Genomic DNA, 23259 nt, shown 5'->3' with positions numbered 1-23259 from the left:
TTACTTCTCTTATATACTCTTTTCTAATAGCATACGGCTTCTTTGTTTCACATAATGGATTTCAGACGTCATTGATCATAAGGTACGTGTGGTTTATGTCCGCAATTAACGTCTAATGTGTTATGTATAGTCTAGGTTTTATTTTTAAGCGTTTACTCTTTAATGTGACTCTAATAACTTAAAATCCTTTTTTAAAGGCTTTTTAAAATTAATTTGTTTTCTTTATAAATCATCACAAGAGTTTCGTACATAAATATCCAGATGAAATTGAACTAAACCTAAAAAAAATTTCTACCCGACTTTTTTAGCCACTGTTGATTCCTACAGTATCAAAAGAAAAGTTTGCAGCTTACAAATGTTTATTCAGAAGAACGAATAGAAATCTTCTGATTGTCTGATATGATATAGAATTATATAATTTAGTTTTGACATTTAAAAATGGGTTCCCCTTTGCGTTTTCATTAGGTACTATGTTAATCTTTGTGTTTCTAGCTGAATCCCCAAAAGACCTTTGTTAGAAATCTCCAGCGATTCCCTTTGATTAATGACTCCTTTTGGCCTTTGAAGGTAAATTTTTCCTAGTCAAATAAAATGATAACCTTCAAAATAGTGAATTTAACTAATCAAACAGTTCGTGGTAACGAACTGTAGTAAGGAGCGACCCGGCTCAATAGTAACCAAAACTCTAAAAAATGGCATTTTGATACCAATAGCTACATCAAAAGAATCGCACTTTAATGCTGGTTTTAAATATATAAGTTTCATCAAGTTTAGTCTTACCCATCAAAAGTTACGAGCATGAGAAAATTTGCGTTATTTTAGAAAATAGGGGGAAACGCCCCCTAAAAGTCATAGAATCTTAACGAAAATCACACCATCAGATTCAGCGTATCAGAGAACCCTACTGTAGAAGTTTCGAGCTCCTATCTACAAAAATGTGGAATTTTGCATTTTTTGCCAGAAGGCAGATCACGGATGCGTGTTTATTTGTTTTTTTGGTTTTTTTTTCCCCAGGGGTGATCGTATCGACCCAGTTGTCCTAGAATGTTGCAAGAGGGCTCATTCTAACGGAAATGAAAAGTTCTAGTGCCCTTTTTAAGTGACAAAAAAATTGGAGGGCACCTAGGCCCCCTCCCACGCTAATTATTTTCCCAAAGTCAACGGATCAAAATTCTGAGATAGCCATTTTATTCAGAATAGTCGAAAAACCTTATAACTATGTCTTTGGGGACGATTTACTCCCCCACAGTCCCCGTGGGAGGGGCAACAAGTTACAAACTTTGACCTGTGCTTACATATAGTAATGGTTATTGGGAAGTATACAGGCGTTTTCAGGAGGATTTTTTTGGTTTGGGGGAGGGGTTGAGAAGAGGGGGATATGCTGGGGGAACTTTCCTTCGAGAATTTGTAATGGGAGAAGAAAATTTCCATGAAGGGAGAGCAGGATTTACTAGCATTATTTAAAAAAAAACAATTAAAAAATAAAAGTGAAAAAGCTTTTTCAGCTGGAAGTAAGGAACAGCAGTAAAACTTAAAAAAAACAGAAATTATTACCCATATGAGGGGCTCACCTCCTTCTAATACCTCGCTCTTTACGCTAAAGTATTTTCGGTAATTTCAACTACTTATTCTACGGCTTTTGTGATTCAGGGGGTCATTCTTAATGAATTGGGATAAAATTTAAGCTTTAGTGTAAAGAGCGAGGTACTGACGATGGGGCGAATCCCCTCATATATGTAATAAAAACATGAGAATACAAAAGTTCTTTACGTAAGCTAATTTATAAGTTACGTAAATCTTTTACCAATAAAAAGATTCGTAAAAAATTAAAAGTTCTAGTTGCCTTTTTAATTAACCAAAAAATCGGGGGGCAACTAGGCTTCGTCCCCCGCTCTTTTTTTCTCAAAATCATTCGATCAAAATTATGAGAAAGCCATTGAACCAAAAAAAAAAAATATGCAAATTTCGTTTTGATTATTCCTCTGCGGAGAGCCAAAATCAAAACATGCATTGATTCAAAAACGCTCAGAAATTAAATAAAAAAAACAAGTTTTTTCAACTGAAAGTAAGGAGTGACATCAAAACTTAAAACGCACAGAAATTACTTCGTATATGAAAGAGGCTGCTTCCTCATCAACGCCCCGCTCTTTACGCTAAAGTTTTTTACTGTTTTAGAAAGAAGAATTGAGAGAAAGAGTCAAACTTTAGCGTAAAGAGCGGGGCGTTGATGAGGAAGCAGCCTCTTTCATATACGAAGTAATTTCTGTGCGTTTTAAGTTTTGATGTCACTCCTTACTTTCAGTTGAAAAAACTTGTTTTTTTTATTTAATTACTGCGAAGGAAGAGAATATATTCTTCCTAGAAACACGGATGAAAGATCTTAAGTGGAACTGGCCAGCCATGACAAAAAACAAAAAGAGACAAAAATTAAGGTTTGTTTTTTTTTATTAAGTTTTTTCTCTTTGTTGTTTTTAGAAACACGGAAAAATAGATATGTTTGTTTTCTTGGTCCACCAGCTTCAGAAACAGACACCACAATAAATGCACTCGTAAAAACACGATTTTGGCAGTTCAGCCCCTGTATTTTCATTAAATAAAAAAGTTAAAAAAAAAATAAAATAAAAAGTAACATAAAAACTTAGAACCAAAAAAACATATTTTCCGTACTGGAGGCGCCAGATCCCTTCTCAAACTTGCTTTTACACTGTGGCTTAACAGTGTTTAAAAATCTTTTTGTTCTAATTAACCCAGGTCTTTGTATTTGAGCAGTCATTGTTCAGATATTAGGAAAATACATCCAACTTTACAGTAAAAAGAAGCGGGAGAATTTATATAAAAGTTAGACCACCCCCTGTAAAAAAAAATATTTCTCTGCCTTCTAAAAGTGAATGTTATTCTTTAATTTCGTTTTGAAAATAGCTTAAATTTTATTCCTGATCGTTTTTGTTTTCACAGAGCTTGGTAAAATTTTACGGTTTTTGATAGCAACTTTTAGGATTTTTTTACATATTGGAGTGCAGACTTTTCATCAAGATTGCACCACTTGGGGGGGGGGGAGTTTTAATTCCTGTTTCTCACTTTATAGCAATATCTGCTTTGCAAATACTAATTACGAGCTACTTCAAAATCTATACATTTTGCATACTTACAATCAGTATGAATGAGAGACTTTTTGTTGAATGTCTTGTGATCAAAACTTCGGTTTTTAAAATTTCAGTATGTATCGACAAGGGTTGCTCTTTCATTTCAGTTTATTACAAAGTACTTTCTGATCTATGGTGTATTTAAATAGGAAGGAGGCAACTGCTCCCTCGTTTAATTCTGTTTCTTACATTCTATTTAAATTTTTGTACGACATTTCTTTGAATATGCCTCATTCTTGAAAACAATACAACCCTCCAGCTATTTATTAGAAAGTCTATAGAAGTGTCTATGGTGCTTTTAAATAGGAAGGAGGCAACTGCTCCCTCGTTAAATTCTGTTTCTTACATTCTATTTTAATATTTGTATGACATTTCTGTGATAATGCCTCATTCTTGAAAATAATACAGCCCTCCAACTATTTATTAGAACGGGGTGGGATCTGAAATATCGAAACCTAATTCTACAGTTGTAATTTCCGCAGTCTTTGAGATGTTTTTGTTGAGTAAAATTTTAATATAGGAATGTTCCCAAAAACATCAGCTGTGAGGTGAAGACTCGGGAAACACCCCAAATTAAAAAAAAAACACAACAAATTATAAAGTATATAAATTGGAAAATTTAGAATATTAGAACTCAATTCTAATTGAAAACAATTGTCCAAGTCGCACATTCCAGCAAGTAGTAAATTCCTGGTTGCGTTTAAGATGGCCTGCTTCCTCTTCACTTGTTGTGGAAGTCAGCATGCAAATATAATCCTCTTTGTAAAAAGAAAGAGATTTTCTGTGATAAGAGGGGCGGTATTATAATGCTAATGATTCAGCAAGAATGATAATTGTCCATGGAAAAAAAATACAGCTCTCAAATATCAGTAAGGAGGAGGCCAAGAATACCAAATATATCATACACTACTACTTCTACTACTAACAACTCACTGCAGCACCCAGCCACCTGAGGCCAACAGAGCTAAGCACGCTCCTCCATCCCAACTCATTCAAAACTTTCCTCTTTACACCCTCCCATGAAGTCCCTATTTCTTTTAAATCTTCCTTTATAACATCCTCCGACCCCAACTGCGGACGACTTCCGCTTAGCCTAGACGGTTGGCAGAAAAGAACAATCTTCGGCAATTTGTCATCCTTCATCCGCAAAACGTGCCCTAGCCATCTCAAACTTTCTCTCATTATAGCCCTGAAAAGTGGAATTGAACCACACTTTTCGCACAGCCTAGTGTTTGAAAAACGGTCAGTCAGCCGGGTACCCAAAACAATCTGTATGCAATTCTGTGGAAATTACTTGCATATAGAGTTTTCATATTCATAGTTTTCAGTGGGATTTCTTCAAAGAAATTTCTTCTTATTATAGAGCTCCAAGGATGCTGCTTTGGTGGTCTGGGGCAATGTCTCCTCTCTCCTGACGAACAAGAAAACAAAAAGAAATGTACAAAAGGAGAACAAGAAATGTTTCTACTTAAAAATGAGGGAAATAAAGTTCCAGATAGTACTTACCCACCACTACCCCTAAGAAATCTTCCCTGCGATGCTTATGACATCCACTTTCCAACCCTCCTCATTTTGTACCGGTTAGTATGCGATTGTTATCTCTCATGTTAAACACAAAAGTTTTTGTGCACTAGGGTGGGTGCTATTACTTCACATCAGAAATACCATATTAGGGGCATAGCCCTAAATTATTTCCCGGAATCAAGGAGGATTAAATATTAATTTTTACCCCATTCTTAAAAAAGAGAACTCATCTTCCATTTATCTGAAATATTTCAGAGTGTTAGAAACATTAGGCATATTATTAACCTTTTAACGTACAATTAAAATTCACCCACCTAAACTAAGACCCAGTGGCCCTTTTCTGTGCTGGCTGATACTCAATTATAAACCAACGAACGTAGTTTTATCTAGCTTAATGAATAAACTTAGTCAAATGATGCTTCGAAAAACTTTCTATATTAATTGTTTTTTTTTCTATGGATAACTATATGAACATTTGGATATCAAAATGTAGTATAAAATATTCATTTTTGAATTTTTGAAAGTGCAATCTTTAAGCAAAACTTTTCTACAGTGATGTCTTCAATATTTAAGTGTCAATTCCCCTGTAAAACAAGACGTCGGACATGTGCATAAACAGTAAAATTAAAAAATATTTCCATTTTAAATATCAGTAAAAACAAAGCTCTTATAGCATATGTCCCTTCCTCCTGGAAGGTATCCTTATGATGCTCACAAGGTACTCAACTTTCCAATATTTGTCCCAACAAGATTATGAATTTGTTATTTTTTGCTACTATAAAACAAGTTTTTTCTGGTGTAACTAAAGGCTTAAATTAAAACTTAAAACAAATAGGAACTATTCTCAATATTAGGGGGTTCCTCCCTCCTCAACCCTTCGTTCAGCACTTTAAAGTTATTTAGTGCTTCAATTTTTTTTTTTCAAATTCAACGGCCCTTGTATTTCAAAATTTGTACTTAAAGAATTAAAACACAAAGACAAACGTTAGCGTAAAGAAGAAGGGGTTGAGGAGGGAGTAGCTGTCTTCATGTACGGAGTAACTTTTGGTCATCTTAATTTTTAATGTTGCTCCTTACTTTCAGTTGAATTTTTTTTATTTAATTTACAATTTTCTCTCAAATCATGCCCGGTTCTAACTAAGACATTACGTTAGACACCCCCGAACCAACCCTCAATTTTTGCTGTTAAATTGAATGTCTAAATAATTGTAAATTGAGTGGTTGCGTTACGCTTTTACATTTTCCTGCTTATAGTTTAATTGTTCAATTTTTTGAAATAGATTTCTAAAAAAAAATGTAATGTTGGACTGTACTTTAAATTTTGGCTAAATTTGAATATATAGTCAAAATTTCCGTTAAAGAGTAGATTTGTTGAATTTTTTTCTTCATAATATTTAACTATGTAATTCTGAATAGTCCGAGTGTTATTGTGTATAATGTTATAATGATTGGAATTTTGAATTTATTTTCATTTTATTCGTGATTGAATCCATCATGACCTGTAAAGTAGATGTCAAAATAGGTTATAAAATTTCCATTTACTGAATAAAATTTCAATTTACTGAATAGATGAAAACATTGCATAATAGTAAGAAAATAGAAATATTTTAACTGAAAATAAATGATTAACAAAGCTCCTAGTATCCTTTGTCGCCTCCCCCCCCCCAAGGAAATATGCTAGCAAGGCTTGTGATGCAGCGTTAGAGGCAGAATTACTCCTCCTCCTAGCACCCTTGACAAAGGCCTAGGCCAAAAATATTCACTAGAACTAAGAAAGATTAGATATCAATTTCTACTTATCCCTACTCTACAAATACCCATGATTAAAAACTCAGTCTACATTTACCTGAATAATCAATGAGAATTAGGATATTTGAGCAGTATAAGGCACCCTTTAAGGCGTCTGACCTTGGTCTACAAAATTACTCACTACTCACCACTTCATAATTGCTATTGCTTAGTGTATATAATTTTGTGAAATATGAAAGAAGTAAATTCAGTTAAATTAAGATTTTAAATAAATGTCAAAGATATTTTCTGCAACATTACGGGAGATATCACTCCAAGGAAACCTTATTCGGGTTTGGTCTAAATGACAGGAAATAGAAGGTTAATTCAAACCCCTCTCCTTTAAAGAACCCTTTTCTGGATTAGTTTGAAAACTCATGGAAGATCGAACAATTTGGACATCGTAATGCACTCTTTGAAGCATCTCCCCACCCTCTCCTGCACACCGTCCTTCCTTCAAAATAGCAGACGCGCAATTATAAAATATAATTTCTCTAAAGATAATTTCCTGAAAAATCAAGTGAATTAGCCTAATTATATCAATTATTAAAATAAACGTCAATAAAAACAATTTATCTTATATGAACTACGTGACGAACTCGCCACTGTGTCAGGACTTCCACTTTCGAATCTCAAAATTCGGGGACAAGTTTTAAAAATACGGAAAATTTTCAGGGACAAGTCTTCAAGAATCGGGGAATTTTCGAAGGCACGATCAAAATGAAATTTTGTTGCAAAATATTTTCGAGCCAAAATTGGTTATAGCTTCATTTTCAGGCTCAAGTACGGCTTGGATCCGCGTAGTAAATCAAGTTTTTAACAGAGTAGGTTTTAGAGCCAGAGTACGGGATTGGAACCCATAGCTAAAAACGATTATTGCTGATTTTATGGATAATACCTCAAACTGTTTTCGACATTAGGGGGGGGAGTTGGGAGGGTGAAACCTAAAACTTGGAAAACACTTAGAGTGGAGGGACCAGGATGAAACTTTGTGGGGAAAACAAGCACAAGTCCTAGATACATGATTTACCTAACCGGAACAGATCCACTCTCTTCGGGGTAGTTAGGGGGGGGGGGGTTAATTCTGAAAAATTAGAAAAAAATGTGGTATTTTTAACTTACGAACGAGAGATCGGGTCCAAATGAAATTTGATATTTAGAAGGATATCGTTTCTCAGAGCTCTTACTTTAAATCATGACCGGATCTGGTGTAAACTTTGAAAGTAGTGAAAGTAGTTTAGATACATAATTAAATTCTTAATCATAATTAAGTTCTGTGAAATTCCCACTTCCTAGATGACAACATTAATATTATAAATTCTGAATATTTGCAGGAACTGAAAGGTTAAAATAGGTCAGTTCCTGTCACATGCTTCAATGTTTGTTTCCTTGTTTCAGTGTATATAAGCCAACATTTTAGATTATTTTATTCAGTTCTTATTCTGTTTCTGGTCCGCGAAGGAGTGCGTGATTTCAAATCCCACTTCTGACACCAAGAGAAGTAGTAGAAAAACTTTACAGAGTGGTGCAGCGGTTTTCGCCGGAGAGGATAGAGTTCTTACGATCCTCTGGATTTCAGTCTGCGGTTGTGTCGTGAGTTTATTTACCTTCCAATTTTGGTGGACTTCGCCATTGTCAGCTGTGGTTGGGGCGTGTAGACTTTCCGCTGAGAGCTGTTGCTGTTTTCGTCGTCGGGGATTCCAGTTTTGCCGTTCTAGTTGTTCCAGTTTTGTCGTTCCAGTTCTTCCAGCTTTGCCGTCCCAGTTCCAGCTTCCCACCGCAGAATCCGGTTTTAGAGAGAAAAAAGTGAAGAACTTCGAAGGACAATTTATGATTGTAAGTCATGCATTTTAAGTTCGCACACGAGCAGGAAATCTGTTAGGAGTGCTTAGTAAAAAAAATGTCTTGTTTTTAAAGCTTTACAATTTCTTTTAGTTAAGAGCGCAATTTCAATTTTAGATCCTTCTGATCCTGAATTTGATAGAGATATTGCTTTATTATTTTTGAATGATATAAAAAGTAAAGGTTTAAAAGCCCCTTTGAATTTTGATTCTACAAGTCGGGATTATAATCCGAATTCCTTAGTAAATTTTTTGACAACTGTGGGTAATTTAATGGCCAAAGAAAGTGCCAGGATAAATATGGAAGATATTTTGGGGGTTAATTTAACAGATATACCTATGGAGGGCAACAGCAACCAGGGTAGTATGAATCAAAGAGTAATTGGGTCAGTAATGGATCGCCTACTGAAAACGCACTTCTTAAAGAAAAGCAGGAATTTTATCAGCTACCGTAGATGCTGAATTTGGACAGGACAGATTAAGGGACTCCGTCAGAACTGGTCTGACGTAAAATGTGACCAGGGGAGAGGTAGATTTTTTTTTATATAGGATGTAAGGGTTACATGTATATTTTGGACAGATATTTTTGTGGAAATAAATATGATGAGAAATTTGTTATATGGCACTGAGTTGGAGGTGCAATGTCGAGCGAGACGAGGCTATATAAAAATAAGTTGTCTGTGTGTCTGTCGAGTGATTTCGTGTCATCACGTCGTCATAAAGTTAGTTGTCGTCATTTTTGTTATGACGATGACGTCATTAAAGGTATTTAAGAAAATCCTTCAAAGACAAAATTTTAATTGTAAAAAGATCGTGGACGGAAAAATGTTTAATTGTAAAATGACTGAAGAATCTACAATGGTAACAACGAAGGACGACCGGGACACAAATGACGACCGGGAAACAGGGAATATAAATGACGACCTTGACAATCAAAGAGAAATTACAGACTGGGACACCGGGACACAAATGACGACCGGGACACGGGAAATATAAATGACGACCGGGACACAGGGACACAACTAAAACGGGAACGCCGGTGGGCACAGGGGGGTATATAAATGACGATGGGGACACAGGGAATGTTCGATTAGCAATCACCATCAACAAAGCTCAAGGGCAATCGTTAGAATAATGATGTATAGATCTGAATACAGATTGTTTTTCCCATGGACAATTATATGTTGCATGTTCAAGAGTCGGTAAACCTGACAATCTTTTTATATGCACAGACAATGGGACAGCCAAGAATGTTGTATATTCGCCAGTTTTACGTAGTTAAAAACATATATATATATATATATATATATATATATATATATATATATATATATATATATATATATATATATATAGTTGTATGTATCTTTGTATGTTTGACGACCGACGTCATTGTAAGGAATGAGTGTTATGACGTCATGAATGTATTTTGTATGTTTGTAAATGACCTCATTATAAATATATAAGGCTTTGTATATGAAGTCATTATAAGTTTATAAGGATTGCTTTTCAAAGAGAATATCTATATATATAAAAATAAGTTGTCTGTCTGTGTGTCTGTCTGTGGATCAGGTGACGTCATGTTTCTGTGTTGACTGACGTCATGAAATTAGTTGTCGTCATTTTTGCTTTGACGGTGACGTCATTAACGGTATTTAAGACATTTGTTCACGGAAAAATGTTTAATAGTAAAATGACTGAAGAACCTACAATGGCAACAGCCGAGGAAGCTGCTCAACGAGTTTATGCCAAAAAACTTGCTGCTGATAGAGAAAGTAAGAAAAGAAAGCGTTCCGAGGAAAAACAAGAACAACAAGAAAACAGGCTTGCTGCTAAAGAACGCAAAACCGCGCAGTTAGATGAAAATCCACCTGGACAGCGAGAGTCAAAACATATCAAAACTGTAAATCCTACCATGGCAGAAGAAACAGCCGAGGAATCAAATCGAGCGAGAAGTTTTAGTATAAATTCTACAATGGCAGAAGAAACAGCAGAGGAAGCGGGTCAAAGAGATAATGCCAAAAGGCTTGCGGCTAAAAGAGAACGTAACAAAACAAAGCGTGCCGAGGAGCCACAAGAACAACGTGAAAACAGGCTTGCGGCTCAAAGAGAAATTACCATCTTTGTATGTTTGACTACCGACGTCATTGTAAGGATTGAGTATTATGACGTCATGAATGTATATTGTATGTTTGTAAATGACGTCATTATAAATATATAAGGCTTTGTATATGAAGTCATTATAAGTATATAAGGATTGCTTTTCAAAGAGAATATTTTCTATAAATATAAAGAGATACTATAAAGAGAATATAAATACCATGGCAGAAGAAACAGCCGAGGAATCAAATCGAGCGAGAAGTTTTAGTATATATTCTACAATGGCAGAAGAAACAGCAGAGGAAGCGGCTCAAAGAGATAATGCCAAAAGGCTTGCAGCTAAAAGAGAAAGTAACAAAACAAAGCATGCCGAGGAGTCACAAGAACAACGTGAAAACAGGCTTGCGGCTCAAAGAGAAATTACCAAAGGAAAGTGTGCCGAGGAATCACAAGAGCAACGTGAAAACAGGCTTGTGGCTCGAAGAGAAATTACCAAAAAAATCATGACGAGGAATCACATGAACAACGTGAAAACAGGCTTGCAGCTCAAAGCGATAATACCAAAAGAAAGCGTGCAGAGGCATTCAGGTACAGCCCAGTCGATGATTATAGCTTGAGTAGATGTGTTCAAATCGGGACTATGTCTAAAATTTGTCCCTAATGCAAGGCCTTGAAATTTAATAGTGAAACAATGGGAATGTGTTGTACCTCAGGAAAAGTTAAATTTCCTCAACTGGCTGCACAACCAGAACCATTGAAGCCTTTGCTTACTGGAACTAAGTCAGAATCTAAGCGTTTTTTATTAAACAACAAAAAATATAACTCATATTTCCAAATAACGTCGTTTGGTGCCCAAATCAAAAATAAACATCAATTTATTCCTATTTTCAAAGTAAAAGGGCAAACTTATTATAGAGCAGGGTCCCTTCTACAATTCTCATGGTGGAAATCATAAATTTTTACAATTTTATTTCATCATTAATAACAATTCTGAATTGATTGAACGTTGCGAACTTTCTCCTGACGGTGAAAGGACTATCGTCTCCCAATTGCTACATCTTTTCCACGAAAATAATGATTTAGCGTGCCTGTTCAAAACAGCAATCGATTTGATGCCTACTGATACGCAAAAAATTGTTATTTCCCCTGACAAAATGCCTACTGGCGAACATGTGCGTAGACACAATGCTCCAACTATCCACGAAGTGGCAATAATTATGGTCGGTGATCAGTTTTTACCTCGAGATATTATTCTTCTTAAGCGAAACGCTCAGTTGGTAAGAATTGCTGAAACTCATCGATGCTACGATGCCCTACAATATCCTATCATTTTTTGGGAAGGAGCCGACGGCTATCACTCTAATAATAAATTGATAGATCGATACCACTAACAAACAAAAGGATAAGAAATGCAGCGCACTGAATTATTATTCCTATAGACTAATGATTCGTCAGAATGAACATGATTATATTTTAAAATGCCGTCAAGTGTTTCACCAATAAATTGTTGACATATAATCAAAGATTGAAACAGAATGTTTGCTATTTATATGCATGAATATGCTCAAGATACTATTGCGTATTACAACGTTAACTGCTTTCTTTTCGTCATGTCAAAATGATTCTTTTGCAAAAAAAACTGTTGCATACTGAAGTGCCTTCGTATTAGACTTGGAATGCTAAAAGTATATCATTTGAACGTTGAAAACAGGGTAAGTCAGTCGATGGCCAACCATCCATCTTCAAAGATACCACGATAGGAAGACTCTACACCATTCACCCTAATCAACATGAAGGCTTCTTTCTCCGCCTGCTTTTGGTGAATGTACCCGGTCCGACGTCCTTCGAGTATTTGAGTACTGTAAACGGTACTATACATGACACTTACCGTAGTGCATGCCAAGCTCTGAATTAATTGGAGAATGACCAACACTGGGATAACTGCATCAATGACGCGTGCGAAACATCAACTCCAAGTCAAGTTCGTGCATTGTTTGGAATCATACTAACAACTTGCCCTCCTTCAGCTCCTGCAAAGTTATGGGAGAAATATAATTTGAAAATGACCGAGGATATACTTCATCGAAAGCGGTTAGAGACGTCAGATATAACCCTTGATTTTACATCGGAAATTTATACCTATATTTTAGTTATTATTAAAGATTTGTGCTGACGTAGGGCAAACAAAACTCTTTAGGATTTGGGAATGCCTTCACCTAATCGTAACGCTACTGTTTCAACATGTGTAGAAGCGGATCGTGAACAAAGTTAAAAAACGAGTGATCTATCGTCGTATGTACAAAATTATAACAAAGTTAAAAATTACAAACAGTTAACATCTGAGCATAGAGACATTTATGATAAAATCATGCATTGTGTTGATAACAACTTTGGAGAAATCTTTTTTTTGGATGCGCCAGGAAGTACTGGTAAAGCATTTGTGATAAAATTGATTCTGGCATGAATTTGATCAAAAAATAACATAGCGGTGGCAATTGCCTCTTCCGGAATAGCCGCAACGTTGCTGCCTGGTGGAAGAGCTGCTCATTCCGCTTTGAAATTGCCTCTGAATTTGCATTCTACAAAAACTACCACGTGCAATATTTCCAAATCATCTGGGATGGGTAAAGTATTGCAGCAATGCAAACTTATTATTTGGGACGAGTGCACAATGGCATATAAAAAATCGCTCGAGGCTCTGGAGCGATCATTGCGAGATTTGTGAGGAAATTCGAAACCCTTTGGCAGCACATTAATATTGCTTGTGGGAGATTTCAGGCAAACATTACCTATAATACCTAGATCAACCCCTGCGGACGAAATGAATGCTTGCCTGAAAAATTCTAATTTATGGGCACACGTAAAGACATTAAAATTAACTATACATATGTGTGTCCGATTGCAAAACGATGACTCTGGTGAAATATATTCAGATCAATTGCTGGCAATTGGAAACAGAAAACTCCTAGTAGACTCAATGTCAGGACGTACTCAACTGCCTGCTGAACTCTGTAATTTAGTGACGTCCAAAAATGAATTGGTTGAAAAGGTATTTCCGAACATCATATAAGAATCATAAATGGCTAAGTGAACGAGCGATTCTGGCAGCCAAGAAAAAAGACGTCCACGAAATCAATAATATTATTTTGACCAAGATTCGAGACCAGGCTGTCATTTACAAGTCAGTCGACACAGTTCAGGAACCAAATAAAGCGGTTAATTATCCATCTGAATTTTTAAATTCCCTGGATCTCCCAGGTTTTCCACCACACGTGCTACAGCTAAAAATAGACATACCAATAATACTGTTACGAAAAATTAAACCACCAAAGCTTTGTAAAGGCACGCAACTTGCCTTAAAAAAACAATGGAAAAATTAATAAAGGCAACAATCTTGACAGGGCCTTTTGAGGATGGGGCTGTTCTTATTCTTCATATTTCGATGATTCCAACGGATCTGCCTTTTCAGTTTAAAAGATTGCAATTCCCAGTTCGACTAGCATTTGCAATTACCATCAACAAAAAAAACAGCAATCATTAGAAAAACGCGGTATAGACCTTAATACAGATTGATTTTCTCATGGACAATTGTATGCTTCATGTTTGAGGGTCCGTAAACCTGGAAACCTATTTATATGCACAGACAATGGGACAGCGAATAATGTTTTTTATTCGCAAGTTTTACGTAGTTAATTTATAGTGTATATGTATATCTATCTATCTATCTATCTACATAAAAATAAATTCTGTGTATGCATGTTTGTTTGTTTGTAAGAAGAGGGTTTGCATATGACGTCATTATAAGTATATAAGGCTTTGTATATGCACAAACAATGGGACAGCGAAGAATGTTGTATATTCGCAAGTTTTACGTAGTTAAAAACACACACACACACACACACACACATATATATATATATATATATATATATATATATATACATATATATATATATATATATATATATATATATATATATATATATATATATAGATATAGTTTCTTTTTTTATTTTTTAGTTTATTTTAGTTTCTTCTTTTAATTAATTTGTTTTTTTTTTAGTTTTTTCTGCTTTTTTTTCTTTTTTACTTTTTCTTTTCAAGTTTTTTCTTTTCTTTTTTTAGTTGTTCTTTTTTCTTTAGGATGAGTTTCAGCAATTCTTACCAACTGAGCGTTTTGCTTATGAAGAATAATATCTCGAGGAAAAAACTGATCACTGACCATAGTGATTGCCACTTCGTCGATAGTTGGAGCATTGTATTTACGCACATGATGGCCAGTAGGTGTTTTGTCAGCGGAAATTACAATTTTATGCGTATCAGTAGGCATTAAATCGATTTCTGTTTTGAACAGACGCATTAAATTATTATTTTTGTAAAAAAGATGTTGCAATTGGGAAACGATAGTCCTTTCAAACTCGGGAGAAACTTCGCAACGTCCATTCAATTCTGAATTTCTATCACTGATGAAGTACAGTTGTAAAAATATATGATTCTTGCCTGAGAATGGTAGAAGGGACCCTGGTCTATGATAAATTTGCCCCTTTACTTTGAAAGTAGTCATGAATTGATCTTGATTGTCGATTTGGGCACCAAACGCCGTCATTTGTAAACATGAGTTAAATTTTCTGAAGTTTAATAAAAAACACTTAGATTCTGACGTAGTTCCAGTAAGCAAAGTGTTCTATGGCTCTAGTGGTGCAACCAGTTGAGGAAGTCTAACTTTTCCTGAGGCGCAACACATTCCCGTTGTTTCACTATTAAAATTCAAGGCCTTGCAATAGGGACAAATTTTAAACATGGTCCCGATTTGAACGTATTTACTCAAGCTATAATCATCGACTGGGCTGTAGGCCTACCTGAATGCCAGGCGATAGTTTTCAGGTCACTCTTGTGATTCCTCTGCACGCTTTCTTTTGGTAATTTCTCGTTGAGACGCAAGCCTGTTGTCACGCTGATGTTGTGATTCCTTGGCACGCTTTCTTTTCTTACTTTCTCTATTAGCCGCAAGTCTTTTGGCATTAACTCTTTGAGCAGCTTCCTCGGCTGTTTTTTCTGCCATTATAGGATTTATACTAAACTGTCTCTTTGAATTAACTCTTTGAGCAGCTTCCTTTGCTGTTTCTTCTGTCATTTTAAGATCTATAATAAAAATTTCTCTTTGAAAGGCCTTCTTATATACTTATATTGACGTCATATACAGTAAAAATATGAGGTCAGTCGACAAACAACTTCATGACGGCGTAACGCTCAATCCTTATAATGACGTCATTCGTCAAACATGACGTCAGTTGAGAGTGTACAAACATGACGTCAGTGCATAAACAACTTTCTATATATATAAAAATAAGTTGTCTGTCTGTCTGTGGATCAGGTGACGTCATGTTTCTGTGTTGACTGACGTCATGAAGTTAGTTGTCGTCATTTTTGCTATGACGGTGACGTCACTAACAGTATTTAAGACATTTGTTCACGGAAAAATGTTTAATTGTAAAATGACTGAAGAACCTACAATGGCAACAGCCGAGGAAGCTGCTCAAAGAGTTTATGCCAAAAAACTTGCTGCTGATAGAGAAAGTAAGAAAAGAAAGCGTTCCGAGGAATCACAAGAACATAAAAAAAACAGGCTTGCAGCTGATAGAGAAAGTAAGAAAAGAAAGCGTGCCGGGGAATCACAAGAACAGCAAGAAAACAGGCTTGCGGCTAAAGAACGCAAAACCGCGCAGTTAGATGAAAATCCACCTGGACAGCGAGAGTCAAAACATATCAAAACTGAAAATGATAGCGATGATGATTGGGTTTGGGATTTTAACTTGGATAAGGTCATCAATGCCTACCAGATTGACGTTAAAAAACAAAGGTTCGTCGATATGTAGTTCATAGTGACGCCGAAAAATAAAGAAGAAAAAGAAAACTGAAAAAAGAAAAAAGGTAAAAAACTAAAAAAAAAACTAAAATGAAAAAACACTCAAAGAGAAATTACAGACCGGGACACAAATGACGACCGAGACAGAGGGAATATAAGTGACGACCGGGATCCTCAAAGAGAAATTACAGACTGGGACACCCGGACACAAATCACGACCGGGACATCTATATATAAATGACGACCGGGGCAGAGGGACACAACTACAACAGGGACGCCGGGGGCACAGGCCGGATATATAGACACCGGGACACAAATGATGACCGGGACACCGGGACACAGGGAATATAAATGACGACCGGGACACTCAAAGAGAAATTACAAACTGGGACACCGGGACACAAATGACGACCGGGACATAGGGAATATAAATGACGACTGGACACAGGGACACATCATTAGAATAATGAGGTATAGATCTGAATACGGATTGTTTTTCCCATGGACAATTATATGTTGCATGTTCAAGAGTCAGTAAACCTGACAATCTATTTATATGCACAGACAATGGAACAGCGAAGAATGTTGTATATTCGCATGTTTTACGTAGTTATAAACATATATTTATATCTATCTCTATTCACAGGTGGGACACAGGGACACAACTACAATGGCGGGTAACTAATATGGCGCGTAACGACTTACGCGCGCGGGGGGGCTTGGGGGGGCGCGAAGCGCCCCACCAACTAGGTGTTGGTTAGCCCCACCAACAGCTAGTTTATATATATATATCTATCTTATATATATAAAAATAAGTTGTCTGTGGGTCTGTCGAGTGACGTCATGTCATCATGTCGTAATGAAGCTAGTTGTTGTCATGTTTGTTATGACGATGACGTCATTAAAGGTATTTAAGAAAATTGTTAAAAGACAAATTTTGAATTGTAAGAAGAGCGTGGACGGAAAAATGTTTAATTGTAAAATGAATGAAGAACCTACAATGGCAACAGCCGAGGAAGCTGCTCAAAGAGTCTATGCCAAAAAACTTGCGGCTGATAGAGAAAGTAAGAAAAGAAAGCTTGCCGAAGTAGCTGAGTTGGTAAAGCGTTATGTTCCAGGTTCCAGGTCCGAGAGGCTCCGGGTTCGAACCTTGGCTTTAGCATTAATATGAAAGAAGAAAAAAAAAACTAAAAAGGGTAAAAACTACAAAAGAAACTCAATACTGAAAAAACTATGAAAGCTAAAAAACTAAAAAAAAAACTAGAAAAACTAAAAAAGGTAAAAAACTAAAAACTAAAAAAGAAAAAAAACTAAAAAAACTAAAAAAAGGTAAAAACAAAAAAAACTAACAAGAAAAAAAACAAAAACCAATAAAAAAAGTAAAAAAACTAAATACTGAAAAAGAAAAAAAACTAAAAAAAGGAAAAAACTGAAAAATAAAGGAGAAAAAGAAAACTAAAAACCGGGACACAGGGAATATAAATGACGACCGGGACACTCAAAGAGAAATTACAGACTGGGATACTGGGACACAAATAACAATCGGGAGATATAAATGGCGACAGGGACACTCAAAGATAAATTACAGACCAGGGACACCGGGACACAATGAATATAAATAATGACTGGGACGCTCAAAGAGAAATTACAGACTGGGACACTGGGACACAACTAAAAGGGGAACGCCGGTGGGCACAGGGGGATATATAAATGACGATGGGGACACAGGGAATGTTCGATTAGCAATCACTATCAACAAAGCTCAAGGGCAATCATTAGAATAATCAGGTATAGATCTGAATACGGATTGTTTTTTCCATGGACAATTTTATGTTGCATGTTCAAGAGTCGGTAAGCCTGACAATCTATTTATATGCACAGACAATGGGACATCGAAGAATGTTGTATATTCGCAAGTTTTACGTAGTTAGAAACATATATATATATATATATAATTATTATATGTATATATATATATATATATATATGTATATATATATATATATATATATATATATATATATATATATATATATATATATATATATATATATATATATATATATATATATATATACATATATATACATACATATATATATATATATATATATATATATATATATATATATATATATATATATATATATATATACATATATATATATATATATATATATATATATATATATATATATATATATATATATATATATATATATATATATATATATATATATATATATATATATATATATATATATATATATATATATATAAGAATAATATCTCGAGGAAAAAACTGATCACCGACCATAGCGATTGCCGCTTCGTCGATAGTTGGAGCATTGTATTTACGCACATGATGGCCAGTAGGCGTTTTGTCAGCGGAAATTACAATTTCATGCGTATCAGTAGGCATTAAATCGATTTCTGTTTTGAACAGACGCATTAAATTATTATTTTCGTAAAAAAGATGTTGCAATTGGGAAACAATAGTCCTTTAAAACTCGGGAGAAGTTTCAAAACGTCCATTTAATTCTGAATTTCTATCACTGATGAAGTACAGTTGTAAAAATTTATGATTCTTGCCTGAGAATAGTAGAAGGGACCCTGCTCTATGATAAATTTGCCCTTTTACTTTGAAAGTTGGCATGAATTGATCTTGATTGTCGATTTGGGCACCAAACGCCGTCATTTGGAAACATGAGTTAGATTTTCTGATGTTTAACAAAAAACACTTAGATTCTGACGTAGTTCCAGTAAGCAAAGTGTTCTATGGCTCTAGTGGTGCAACCAGTTGAGGAAGTTTAACTTTTCCTGAGGCGCAACACATTCCCATTGTTTCACTATTAAAATTCAAGGCCTTGCAATAGGGACAAATTTAAAACATAGTCCCGATTTCAACACATCTACTCAAGCTATAATCATCGACTGGGCTGTAGGCCTACCTGAATGCCAGGCGATAATTTTCAGGTCACTCTTGTGATTCCTCGGCACGCTTTCTTTTGGTAATTTCTCGTTGAGACGCAAGCCTGTTGTTGCGACTGTGAACACGCTGTGAACTAGCGGCTGATAGAGAAAGTAAGAAAAGAAAGCTTGCCGAAGTAGCTGAGTTGGTAAAGCGTTATGTTCCAAGTTCCAGGTCCGAGAGGTTCCAGGCTCGAACCTTGGCTTTAGCATTAATATGAAAGAAGAAAAAAAAACTAAAAAAGGTAAAAACTACAAACAAAAACTCAAAAGAAAATACTAAAAAAAAACTATAAAAGCTAAAAAACTAAAAAAAAATAAAAAAAAACTAAAAAAGGTAAAAAACTAAAAAAGAAAAAACTAAAAAAACTAAAAAAAGGTAAAAACTACAAAAAAAACTAAAAAGAAAAAAAAAACAAAAACCAATAAAAAAACTAAAAAACTAAATACTGAAAAAGAAAAAAAAAAACTAAAAAAAAGAAAAAAACTGAAAAATAAAAGAGAAAAAGAAAACTAAAAACCGAGACACAGGAGATATAAATGACGACCGGGAAACTCAAAGAGAAACTACAGACTGGGATACTGGGACACAAATAACAACCGGGAGATATAAATGGCGACCGGGACACTCAAAGATGAATTACAGACCGGGACACAGTGAATATAAATAACGACTGGGACGCTCAAAGAGGAATTACAGACTGGGACCCTGGGACACAACTAAAACGGGAACGTCGGTGGGCACAGGGGGATATATAAATGACGATGGGGACACAGGGAATGTTCGATTAGCAATCACCATCAACAAAGCTCAAGGGCAATAATTAGAATAATCAGGTATAGATTTGAATACGGATTGTTTTTCCCATGGCAAAATTTTATATATATATATAACTACGTAAAACATGCGAATATACAACATTCTTCGCTGTTCCATTGTCTGTGCATATAAATAGATTGTCAGGTTTACTGACTCTTGAACATGCAACATATAATTGTCCATGGGAAAAACAATCCGTATTCAGATCTATACCTCATTATTCTAATGATGTGTCCCTGTGCCCGGTCGTCATTTATATTCCCTATGTCCCGGTCGTCATTTGTGTCCCGGTGTCCCAGTTTGTAATTTCTCTTTGAGTGTCCCGGTCGTCATTTATATTCCCTGTGTCCCGGTGTCCCGGTTATCATTTGTGTCCCGGTGTCTATATATCCGGCCTGTGCCCCCGGCGTCCCTGTTGTAGTTGTGTCCCTCTGTCCCGGTCGTCATTTATATATAGATGTCCCGGTCGTGATTTGTGTCCGGGTGTCCCAGTCTGTAATTTCTCTTTGAGGATCCCGGTCGTCACTTATATTCCCTCTGTCTCGGTCGTCATTTGTGTCCCGGTCTGTAATTTCTCTTTGAGTGTTTTTTCTTTTTAGTTTTTTTTTTAGTTTTTTACCTTTTTTCTTTTTTCAGTTTTCTTTTTCTTCTTTATTTTTCGGCGTCACTATGAAGTACATATCGACGAACCTTTGTTTTTTTAACGTAAATCTGGTAGGCATTGATGACCTTATCCAAGTCAAAATCCCAAACCCAATCATCATCGCTATCATATTCAGTTTTGATATGTTTAGACTCTCGCTGTCCAGGTGGATTTTCATCTAACTGCGCGGTTTTGCGTTCTTTAGCCGCAAGCCTGTTTTCTTGCTGTTCTTGTGATTCCCCGGCACGCTTTCTTTTCTTACTTTCTCTATCAGCTGCAAGCCTGTTTTCTTGATGTTCTTGTGATTCCTCGGAACGCTTTCTTTTCTTACTTTCTCTATCAGCAGCAAGTTTTTTGGCATAAACTCTTTGAGCAGCTTCCTCGGCTGTTGCCATTGTAGGTTCTTCAGTCATTTTACAATTAAACATTTTTCCGTGAACAAATGTCTTAAATACTGTTAATGACGTCACCGTCATAGCAAAAATGACGACAACTAACTTCATGACGTCAGTCAACACAGAAACATGACGTCACCTGATCCACAGACAGACAGACAACTTATTTTTATATATATAGAAAGTTGTTTATGCACTGACGTCATGTTTGTAAACTCTCAACTGACGTCATGTTTGACGAATGACGTCATTATAAGGATTGAGCGTTACGCCGTCATGAAGTTGTTTGTCGACTGACTTCATATTTTTACTGTATATGACGTCAATATAAGTATATAAGAAGGCCTTTCAAAGAGAAATTTTTATTATAGATCTTAAAATGACAGAAGAAACTCCTATCGTGGTATCTTTGAAGATGGTAGGTTGGCCGTCGACTGACTTACCCTGTTTTCGACGTTCAAATACTTTATTTTTAGTATTCCACGTGTAATACGAAGGCACTTCAGTATACAGCAGTTTTTTTGCAAAAGAATCATTTTTGCAAAGCGAAAAAAAAGCTGATAATGTTGTATCCGGTGGATTCAGGACTCTTTGTTGCACGTTGGTTTCCGTGAAATAAACACGTTGACCATTCTGTAAATGTACCGCTAAGTGAACAACAGCTGGACTACGTTCATGTATCGGAAATGAAAGAATTCGCCAAACAGCTTCATTACTGCTTATGTATCTTCCAGCCTGATATTGTACGATTTCGTCGAAATCTTTGATTTCGGGCTGCAAGCCAAAAACTGCCATGTCACTGCCTTTGTTGACGTATTTACATATGTATTTGATTGCCTTTACGGAGTTACAGTATTCAACGTTTATGTGTGCATTAAATATTTTTGATAATAATGGGGAATATGGAACAACCCACTGGTTATCTACTTCGATGGTGGTACCGTTACGCTTCTTTATTATTGCTGTTTTACCGTCATCTTCAGTAGATCTTCTTCTATATTGTGGGTAACCATCATTGCCAGTAATTGTGTTTGATACTAAAAGTCGAGGATATTGCTTTGTGCACCTTCCTTTGGCCATGCATGGTGAATTTTCGTTCAGTGCACCGCAAGGTCCATATATCATATTTTTTACAATAATATCATGTAACCGCTTATCGACATTTTTATCAGGTATTTCAGCGGAAATCACATCATCAATTTCGTTCGAAGTAATTTTTTTATGTAGCTAGATTAGTATATGTGCGTGTGGCAAACCTCGTTTTTGCCATTCCACTGAGTACATCCAGTATCGCACTGACCCAAACACTTCAAGTTTTACTATGTAGTTTATCAGTGATTTCCACTTTTGCCGGAAGACACGGGCTTTAATGTCATGCCTATGAACCGCCGATTGTCCTTGAAGTAAAAGCTGCAGTATCTCACGACCATAGAGACGAACATACGCAATAGCATCTTGAGCATATTCATGCATATGACGGGGACTGCCAGCATATGACGAAGGTAAAATTGTTAATCTTCCAACGTTTGTGGTATTACCGTCATTTATAACTGCATCTCGCAAATGAATGTATTGTTCAGAGCGGAGCTTGGTCTGATTCAGGCGGATATATAGCAAACGTTCTGATTCAATTTTAGCATACATATCAACGACAAATTGGTGAAACAATTCACGGCATTTTAAAATATAATTTTCTTCATCCTGCCGAATCATTAGTCTATAGGAATAATAATGCATTGCACTGCATTTCTTATTCATTTCTTTGTTAGTGGCTGGATTCATGAATTTAATATTAAAGTGATAGCCGTAGGCTCCATCCCAAAAAATGATAGGATATTGTAGGGCATCGTAGCATCGATGAGTTTCAGCAATTCTTAACAACTGAGCGTTTCGCTTATGAAGAATAATATCTCGAGGTAAAAACTGATCACCGACCATAACGATTGCCACTTCGTCGATAGTTGGAGCATTGTATCTACGCACATGTTGGCCAGGAGGCGTTTTGTCAGCGGAAATAACAATTTTATGCGTATCAGTAGGCATCAAATCGATGGCTGTTTTGAACAGACGCACTAAATAATTATTTTCGTGGAAAAGATGTTGCAATTGGGAAACGATTGTCCTTTCAACGTTGGGAGAAATTTCGCACCGTGCATTCAATTCAGAATT

At 35.8% G+C, this 23259-nt stretch overlaps 1 protein-coding gene across 3 annotated transcripts in view; it reads right to left on the bottom strand.

Annotated features, from left to right (window-relative positions):
- The window catches only part of LOC136032961 (band 7 protein AGAP004871-like), a 113193-nt gene extending 100587 nt beyond the window's left edge, over positions 1–12606 (bottom strand). For 2 of the 3 annotated variants that reach the window (XM_065713451.1, XM_065713461.1), the window contains exon 1: positions 12285–12590. The gene's annotated coding sequence lies outside the window, so the exon portion shown is untranslated. Of the gene's footprint in view, positions 1–12284 lie in introns of all 3 variants that reach the window. The other variant, XM_065713470.1, reaches the window with a different exon arrangement.
- Between the last annotated feature and the right edge of the window lie 10653 nt (positions 12607–23259).

Source organism: Artemia franciscana, chromosome 1 (genome assembly GCF_032884065.1).
Source record: "Artemia franciscana chromosome 1, ASM3288406v1, whole genome shotgun sequence".
Classification (NCBI taxonomy): domain Eukaryota; kingdom Metazoa; phylum Arthropoda; class Branchiopoda; order Anostraca; family Artemiidae; genus Artemia; species Artemia franciscana.
Note: the sequence above shows the minus strand (reverse complement) of the source record. Positions and strands in the feature narration are given on the sequence as shown.